The 8,842-nt window shown below is 45.1% G+C and overlaps 1 long non-coding RNA gene across 2 annotated transcripts in view; it reads left to right on the forward strand.

The window, feature by feature from the left end:
* The first annotated feature begins 7,174 nt into the window (after positions 1-7,174).
* LOC142465093 (uncharacterized) overlaps positions 7,175-8,842 on the forward strand; it is a 40,739-nt gene continuing 39,071 nt past the window's right edge. For both annotated transcript variants that reach the window (XR_012787781.1, XR_012787782.1), the window contains exon 1: positions 7,175-7,220. This is a non-coding gene — a long non-coding RNA (uncharacterized LOC142465093). The remainder of the gene's footprint in view (positions 7,221-8,842) is intronic.

Here is an 8,842-nt window from a genome sequence, read left to right on the forward strand (position 1 = left end):
AGGGCGTGTTTCCTAACCAATATTATCTGGGTGTGATGTTAATTTGCATATACCTGTACAAATATCTTCATTGTGCAGGAGTTAACATTATTATCTTAACAACGGAGTTCACAAGCAATACACATCTGACAGTTTTGGTTCTACCCATTCACAAAGAAACAGTATGTTCCATTCACACGTTCATAATTTTAAAGAGTTATGTAATTGTTTTGTTAATTGAGAAAAGGGCCAGTAAGCTCAAGTACAATACACAATGGGTCTCCTTTGAGACGAAACGATAAAGAGATAAAGTCTCCTTTGAGACGAAACGCGTTAGAGCTGTACACTCTCTGTATACCTTTCCGTTTTTTGGATGAATAAATAATATTTTTTACTTATACTGCGCTTGGTTGATTCCGGAGCTCGGTGAGCAGTGACCACCATTTTTACCAATTTTCCTGCATTATCTACCGGCTGGAGCACGCATTGTGAGCAGTTTGTGTGGGGTCCTTTCTCATTTTTTAGTAAGACAGGCAGACATGGACAGCTTATTGTGAGTACCGGCCAGCTGACGTATGGTGTGGGACACAGGGTGCGCTAAGGAAAGCTATTGAGGACACTGTGAGTATCTTGCAGACACACTGCAGTGATATTTCTTGTTATTGGATTGTTACAAGCTTATTAACCCCCCACCCGGCTGAGTCCTTTACTAACACACCGAAGACATATAACTCATTCAACAAACTCTCCCACACGCTGACATAACCAAGGGAATCAGAGACATTTGCTGCATTATATCTTTATTACATTATTGCCATTGATAGAGCATCGGCTTTTTGGGGGGTTTATTCCTCATTTTGTCACTTTCTATATACGGTAGCATAGCTTATATAATTCTTTAACAGACATTGGATAGATACATCAGATAAATCAAACTGTGTTAACCTAAAAATGCGGTATTTTCAGTAAAAAAAATAGTTCTTTTTATAGTTTTGTTAGAATAAAGAGAACCCGCTGAACTTCCATGCAGAATAAAGTGATGGGTGCACTAGGCAAAATGAATAAATGGGAAAATAACTGCGCTGAACCCCTGAGAGGAAAGGGAGAGGGAGGGGGAAAAGGGGAAAGTGGGCACAGAGAAAAGGTCCCTGTAGTATGCACTCGTCTATCACCTGAGAATCTAATTGTGTCCACAATTTAACTGTAAAGATACAGAAGTTGATTGGAAGTGATAGAATCCCTAACATATGAGTACTATGAATTAAATTAAAACGACAAATTTAATTGGTCCTTGGACCGATAAAATAAATGGGAACATGACACTAAAACATAAGCCCCCCTGGCGATAAGAGATACGCCAAATAAATGTGGATATGTTATATAAACATCCAATAACTTCAAAATGCATGCAATAAATTAACCGCTTGCCAAATTGGCTTGAATTATCCAATCAAGGAAAAGGACAACAGAGCCACAGGTACTATGTACTGTTAAAGCAGGATGGTGACCACTAAGACCTATCAACTAAAGCACAGATGTTCTAATGTCCTTGTAATCCCTAAAACTAGGGCCACAATAGAGGGACAGTCAATCTAGTGATCGTACTTAGTGCACCCTAGAGTAATATTATACTAATTTGGAGTAGTGTCTATGGACTATACTAATCTGCTAAAGCACCCTAAGAAGCCTGATGTAATGTGTACCTAATATTAGAAGAGAGTTATGGTAGTAATAATATCTCTTAAACTACCCTACAATGGGGAGAAAATCAGATGTAACATAAGGGTTGCTTAGAGATAGTCCAAGGGGACAATGATAATCCGTATGTAGTATACAGTATCTTCATAAAACTAACAGGTTGCTATGTGTTTGAAAAAATTGACGCACCCTGACATTATTGGGATGATACCAGTAGATTGTGGTCATGGTCTAATGACACTAGTAACATATATACAACATCCCTGTAGTGATACCAAGTGTAGACACTAATACCCCTTCAAGCAGCCCCTTGATAACAGTTGATAATGCAATCGGTAATAATAACACTGTGGCACTGATAGGGGAGTGGATATCAAACAACCAGCTTCCTACCAAGAAAATATGCAAGCTAATTCGTAATGTTAACAGTAATGCTATTTAGCTGAGGTAGAGGCTGGAATACAGGAAAGTGTCCCCTTGTAGAGTGGGGACGCTGACAATGTTATGTCACTGCGCCCGCAAACACAACGTGCGTTTCGCTGGGGCTGGCAGCTTTGTCAATGGTGTAAATAATTCATAAAAAAAAGGCTAAATATACCCCTTCTAACTACTTACATCTGTCAGAAGATCAATCAATAGGCAGTGGTGGAGATGCTCCAGTCAAGCATGCACACACGCATGCGCTGTCAAGCTTAAGCCATGACTATGGCTGCACTAGTGTGTGGACCCATGCGCAGTCCGTGGCATTCACCTCTGATGACTAATATAGTAACCATAGTATTACTGACGGCATGACGCCGATGCAGGCACGCGCTCACTCCGATCACGCATGCGTAATGAGTAGTATGGGTTATTGGTGGTTTGTTGCTCCCTGTAAAGAGGGGCAACATCACAGCGCATGCACGGTAGCAGGACACAGTGAAGTTCAATACACCACCCTTCGTTGCAGCTGTCACTGGCTGCCACTTGACATATTTAGAGTAATAAGATGGTCGCATGCCATTTGTTTAGTGGTAAATTACCTACAGTGTTACTTGTGTAGCGTACTTTCCCTCACCCCCTTGGAGGATGTGTGGCTACGGTGTGTGCGGTGCAATACCTGTGGCTCACAGGCCGTCTGAGCCTCCACTGCAGGGAGCCTGGGGTGTATACTGGTACAATGTTCTTCAGCGCCTCCACCTGTAACGGATTCTACTGTGTGGAATTACCCGTTACAGGACATATATATATATATATATAAACAAGAAAAGAGAGAGAGCGCACGCCCCATAGCATAAAACTGTGTGTTTAATATTAAAAGGGGAAGGGAAGGGGGGGGGGAAGAAACGCACTCACAAGATTAAAATGATAATTAGGCAATTTGTGATAATATCACCACCATCCGGTATCTTTGCTGCAAACGTCCGCACGTATAGGCTCCCTCAGGGCTGCGTGAAGGAATCGTAGCTCACCGGATACCAGGGGTGTTATTTGCCAGCTAGATTAAGTCCACAAGATATCAGAGAATCGCCTCTCCACTCTGAATGGCCGCCAAATGTATCCCACGCTTGATGCGGCCTCATGCGCGTGTGCAGCGTCGTAGTGACGTAATTGCGCTATCAAAGTCCCTGACGCGTTTCGTCACCAACGGGCGACTTTCTCAAAGGGCTGATACTGGATTGACTGCAGTCCTGTGTACTTATAGCCAGTCCGTTGCTTAGCGACCCATAAATGAACAAATGAACAAATGTTTAACCCTTGATGTTCTGGTTAGAGTAGGCATAAATAAAGTAAATAAAACTTTCTACTTACCCCGCCATCATGAAGGGTGTCCTCGTCAGCATACTCCAGGTCCATATCCTCTGTTGCCAGCAAGAGTACATGAAAAAATACAATCTAATGGCCGCTAACCCCTTAATCACTGTAGCAATTAATAACCGCTATAGTAATTAAGGGGTTAACCCCCACCCCCCCGCTACCAACCCGGGAGGCCTAACCACCCACCCTTACCCATTGATTGGCACAGTGGTATATAATACCCATATAATATGGGCATGATAGGCCACTATAGCACTCAACTGTCAACCTAATACAAATCATTAAGGCCAAAAATACACATACCATTAAATTACCATGATACCATTAAATTATAGAAAAAAGAGGTAGATGCTTATCTACACGGTGTGACCTTATCACATTACCATAGAGAAAAATTACTACCAAGAGATTTCCGCATAAAAAATCAACCCACAATTGGTAGAGGGGATCCTGAGTTTCTTAAAAAATGGATAGGCATATTGAACAAATGCTCCTTTGATTTAATGATTTTGGTAATAGAGCAATCCAGTAAGGAACTTATTAAAATAGACACAATTTCTACCAAACACGGGGATACTCTTAGCACAGATACATCCACAGATTGGGTTGATAAGATTCAGGTAAACATAGACGCATATCGTGAGAACATTATTAAATATAAAAAAGAAAAATTAAAGGTTGTCAAGGCAGATTACAAGGAAAGACGTGTTTATAGATGGTTACTGGGGATCAGTGAAAATACGCAGATTACACAACGCAATAGACGCTTTTTCAACAAATCTAAGAAAGCAGGCGCAACTGACAGCACCTATAACACAAGTGATACTGATTACTCTGATAACCCTGATAACACACTAGCTGAACCTTTTTTAGGGCAGGGCAAGCCTCCCCTTCCCAAACGTTTACCCAACGCAGAGGGAAGACAAGAAGAGGGGGGCGGAAGCGTCAGATATCAACTGCGACAGACAAAAACAAGAGGAGGTTACAAGGTCAACCAGCAGAAAACATAATATTTAACATGTCTAACTATACCCTCAACCCCGCTGAAATAAGTCTTTTGAATAAAGGTCTATCATTTGTTCCTACCCATAGACTGGACCCTTTCCAATGGGAGGTTGACCTATATAAACTAAACCGTCAACTTAAGCTCAGAGACTATTTCAGCAGGATACCAGGGACAGACGATAGCTCAATGGCCAACACTGACACATCTAGCTCATTCAGACCACAGAGTACATTTGACCCCCAAACGCATAACTACAATATCCTCACCTTTATGAGTCTAGTGGAAAATGAGACCAGGCCAAAAATAAAGAACTACCCCACCAGTTTCTCCAATATGACTAAAGTGGAATACTTAGCTCTAAAGTCCCTACAGGGCAATAAGGATATTATCATTAGGTCAGCTGATAAGGGTGAGGGTATTGTGGTTATGCCTTACACCTACTATCGGGGGGAAATACTCAGACAACTGGGGACAGCTTCCCAATATAAATGTTTGAGGTCAGATCCCACGGCATCTTATAAAAAAGAGATTGATTTGGTCATAGATCTGGGCATTACTAACAATTGGATTTCTGAAACGATTGGGAAATTTCTAAAACAACCATTCCCCATCATCCCTGTTATCTATATCTTACCTAAGATACACAAATCCATAACTGCACACCCAGATAGACCGATTATATCGGCACGTGGCTCATTGACACATTCTATTTCAAAGTACGTTGACTATTTTCTACAGCCCATGGTCACCAGGATGCAATCTTTTGTGAAAGATACCACTGATTTTATTAATCAGCTCAGTACCTTATCAGGCATTACAATCAATACCATACTGGTGACCATGGACGTAGCTAGTCTATACACAAATATCACACATGAAGAAGGCATTGAGGCTAGCAGATGTCATTTTGAGCAATTCACCAATCATCAGGGCCCTCCTCCTGATTTCGTGATACTATTAATGCACATTATTCTCAATAAAAACTATTTTAAATTCGAGAATAAATTCTACTTACAGTTGATGGGCACTGCGATGGGGTCCTACATGGCCCCATCGTATGCTAATTTATTCATGGATACATATGAGCAGAAGCATATCATGAATAATAACACATTCAAAAATAATATTACCAAATATTTGCGTTATATAGATGACCTGTTCTTTATCTGGGATGGCACAGAAAGAGATTTATTATTGTTTGTAGACCAACTTAACACAATACCCTCTACCATCCGCTTCACTGTTAATTTCAGCAAAGAAGAGGTGTCTTTCCTCGACACAATTGTCTATAAATCCAATGGACCGCTAGCCACTAAACTTTATAAAAAACCAACAGATAAAAATACCCTCTTATCAGCAACCAGCCATCATCCAGGTGCATTGAAGAGAGGCTTGCCATATTCGCAATTTCTGCATGCAATACGGATCACAAGTGACCAATCACAGCTGGACGAGGCGCTAATAGAGATGAAAGAAAAGTTCCTGATGCGAGGACAAAGAGAAGAGGCATGGGCTCGCCACCTTGCGTTGTATGCCAATTGCCTAGGCACGGATGTTGGGGAGAGGAGGGAATCGCAACAGGACACTACTACAGCTTGAAGCCAGACTCATGTACAGTTTGGGCACATTGAGCCCATGGGGTCTAAATGAGGACTTCAGATTAAGCTGTTTCCTGTAATCTCTGCACCTGGCCCATTGAGCTGCCTGCTGATACTAGGATTCATCTTTAACAGCAAAACCAGCGCTTACTGCCTTGGGGTGTCAGCCAGTTAGCCGCATTTCCTCCATCATGTCAGGCACCTTAGGTCCCTTGCAGTCAAGATCCACCTGTGGCAATGTTTGCTGAGAGCGATACACACAGCATTTATTCTGCCTTCAATGTATCACTAGTTTCTCCATGTGACAGTGTCTGCATTATGTGTTTATGTTAGTATTTAAGGTGTCGCTTCCTGAAAGGATACATAGTCATCAATGCATTATCATTTCTTACACTACACATTATGCGTTCTATGGCTGAGTGCTTTCAGCATTTATATACTGTCTTTTTTGTTTGTGCAAATTATTATGCTTTGATGCACTATTTCCCTTTCTATGTATGCTGGTGCATTACAGTGTGTCAGATACCTCAGGTCCCTTTTAGTCAAGAGCCACCTGTAGCAATGTTTGCTGAGAGTGTGACACAGCATTTATTACCAGTTTCTCTATTTGACATTGTCTGCATTATGTATTTTTGTTGGTTTTTAAGGTGTCGCTTCCTGACAGGATGCATAGAGTCATCATTGCATTATCATTTCATACACTATGCATTAGGCGTTATATGGCTGAGTGCTTTCAGCATTTATATATTGACCTAGATTCCAGTCAGCCACGTCATCCACACGTGTGTATATATGTTTTATTCCCTCACATTTTTTTGCACATTTACGGTGAGCACATCAGGTGTTTCACATGTTTTGCTTAACTTGCAGTTACAGTACAATGTGTACTTTGCACGTCCCTGCAATAGTTAATCTATCCAGGTATCAGCTCCAGCTCAGTTTAGCCCATGCGCACTCTCTCCGGTTATATAAGATATCGCTGGGTCTGACAGACTTATGGAGTCTCTCAGCAGTAACATTATGCAATTCCTGAGCCTTTTGTGCATGCCCAAACACATATCAGGTAAACAAATATAGAGTTAATATATTCAAAATGGACGCTCTTTACCTGCTGATAGTGTGGATGCATGTCACATAGGCAGGTGAGGCTTATTAACTGTGATTGGTTTTGTTGAATTGCACTGGGGTTTGGGGTATATATATATATGTATTGTGCACTGCATTCAATTGCACCACCTTGAGAAAGGTCCCACTGGGGGACCGAAATGTCGGTTTTTGTGTCTTCTATCAAATATAGAATATTTTTGATTTATTACCTGCGTGCTGTCCCTTGATGTCGTGTTGCAACCGGTATCGTATGGTCTGTTATTGCTTTATGGGATAAGCACCAAAACTTATTTACTTGCATATGGTGTGCCGGCTGTGCATTGGATTCTATATATATATATATATACTAGCTGAGAGACCCGGCGTTGCCCGTGAGTTACATTTAGCGCTAGGAAAAGGGGGGGGGGAGAGGGGGGGAAAAGGAGGGGAGGGGGATGGGGGAAAAGGAGGGGAGGGGGGGGCAGTGGACAGGAGGGGGTGGACAGTGGACAGGAGGGGGGGACAGTGGCCAGGGGGAGGGGGGGACAGTGGCCGGGGGGAGGAGGGGACAGTGGCCGGGGGGGGGACGACAGTGGCCGGGGGGGGGGGAACGACAGTGGCCGGAGGGGCGGGCGACAGTGGCTGGGGACAGTAGAAAGGACAGTGGACAGGAGAGGATGGGAGGGGGGGAGAGTGGACAGGGGGGGGAGAGTGGACAGGGGGGGGACAGTGGACAGGAGGGGATGGGAGGGGGGGAGAGTGGACAGGAGGGGGGGAGAGTGGACAGGGGGGGGTGACAGTGGACAGGGGGGGGACAGTGGACAGGAGGGGGGTGAAAGTGGACAGGAGGGGGGGGGACAGTGGACAGGAGGGGAGTGACAGTGGACAGGAGGGGGGGGGCAGTGGACAGGAGGGGGGGGTGACAGTGGACAGGAGGGGTGGGATAGTGGACAGGAGGGGGGTGACAGTGGACAGGAGGGGGGGGGGCAGTGGACAGGAGGGGGGTTGGTTTGCTTTAAATTGACGGGTCCCTCCTCTCCACTCCCCCTGTATCTTTCTCCGCTCCTGACCCCCCCCCCCCATGTGTAGCTCCGGTCCCCACTCTACAGTGTCTGAGACACAGTGTAATACACACACATGCACACACACACAGACACACACACAGTGTCCCACACACACACACTGTCACGCTGTGACACACACACACACACTCACTTCTCCTTCTCGCCGCCGCCATGTTAGTTAGTCCGCGAGGGAGGAAGGGGTCCTTCCGTCCGCCGCCATCTTAGGTGCCGCGTGGCAGTGGTAGGCTGCCCTGGCCAATGCCTTTCCCCGCGCCAGGGAGGTGAGCGGGAGGGAGGTGAGCGGAGGTGAGTGGAGGGAGCGGGAGGTGAGTGGAGGGAGTGGGAGGTGAGTGGAGGCAGCGGCAAGCTGCCCTGCCCACTGCTTGTCCCCGCGACGGGGAGGTGAGTGGAGGTGAGTGGAGGGAGCGGAAGGTGAGTGGAGGGAGCGGGAGGTGAGTGGAGGCAGCGGCAGGCTGCCCTGCCCACTGCCTGTCCCCGCACAGGGGAGGTGAGTGGAGCAGGAGGTGAGTGAAGCGGGAGGTGAGTGGAGGGAGCGGGAGGTGAGTGGAGGGAGCGGGAGGTGAGTGGAGGCAGCGGCAGGCTGCCCTGCCCAC

The sequence above is a fragment of the Ascaphus truei genome, chromosome 13 (genome assembly GCF_040206685.1).
Source record: "Ascaphus truei isolate aAscTru1 chromosome 13, aAscTru1.hap1, whole genome shotgun sequence".
Taxonomy (NCBI): domain Eukaryota; kingdom Metazoa; phylum Chordata; class Amphibia; order Anura; family Ascaphidae; genus Ascaphus; species Ascaphus truei.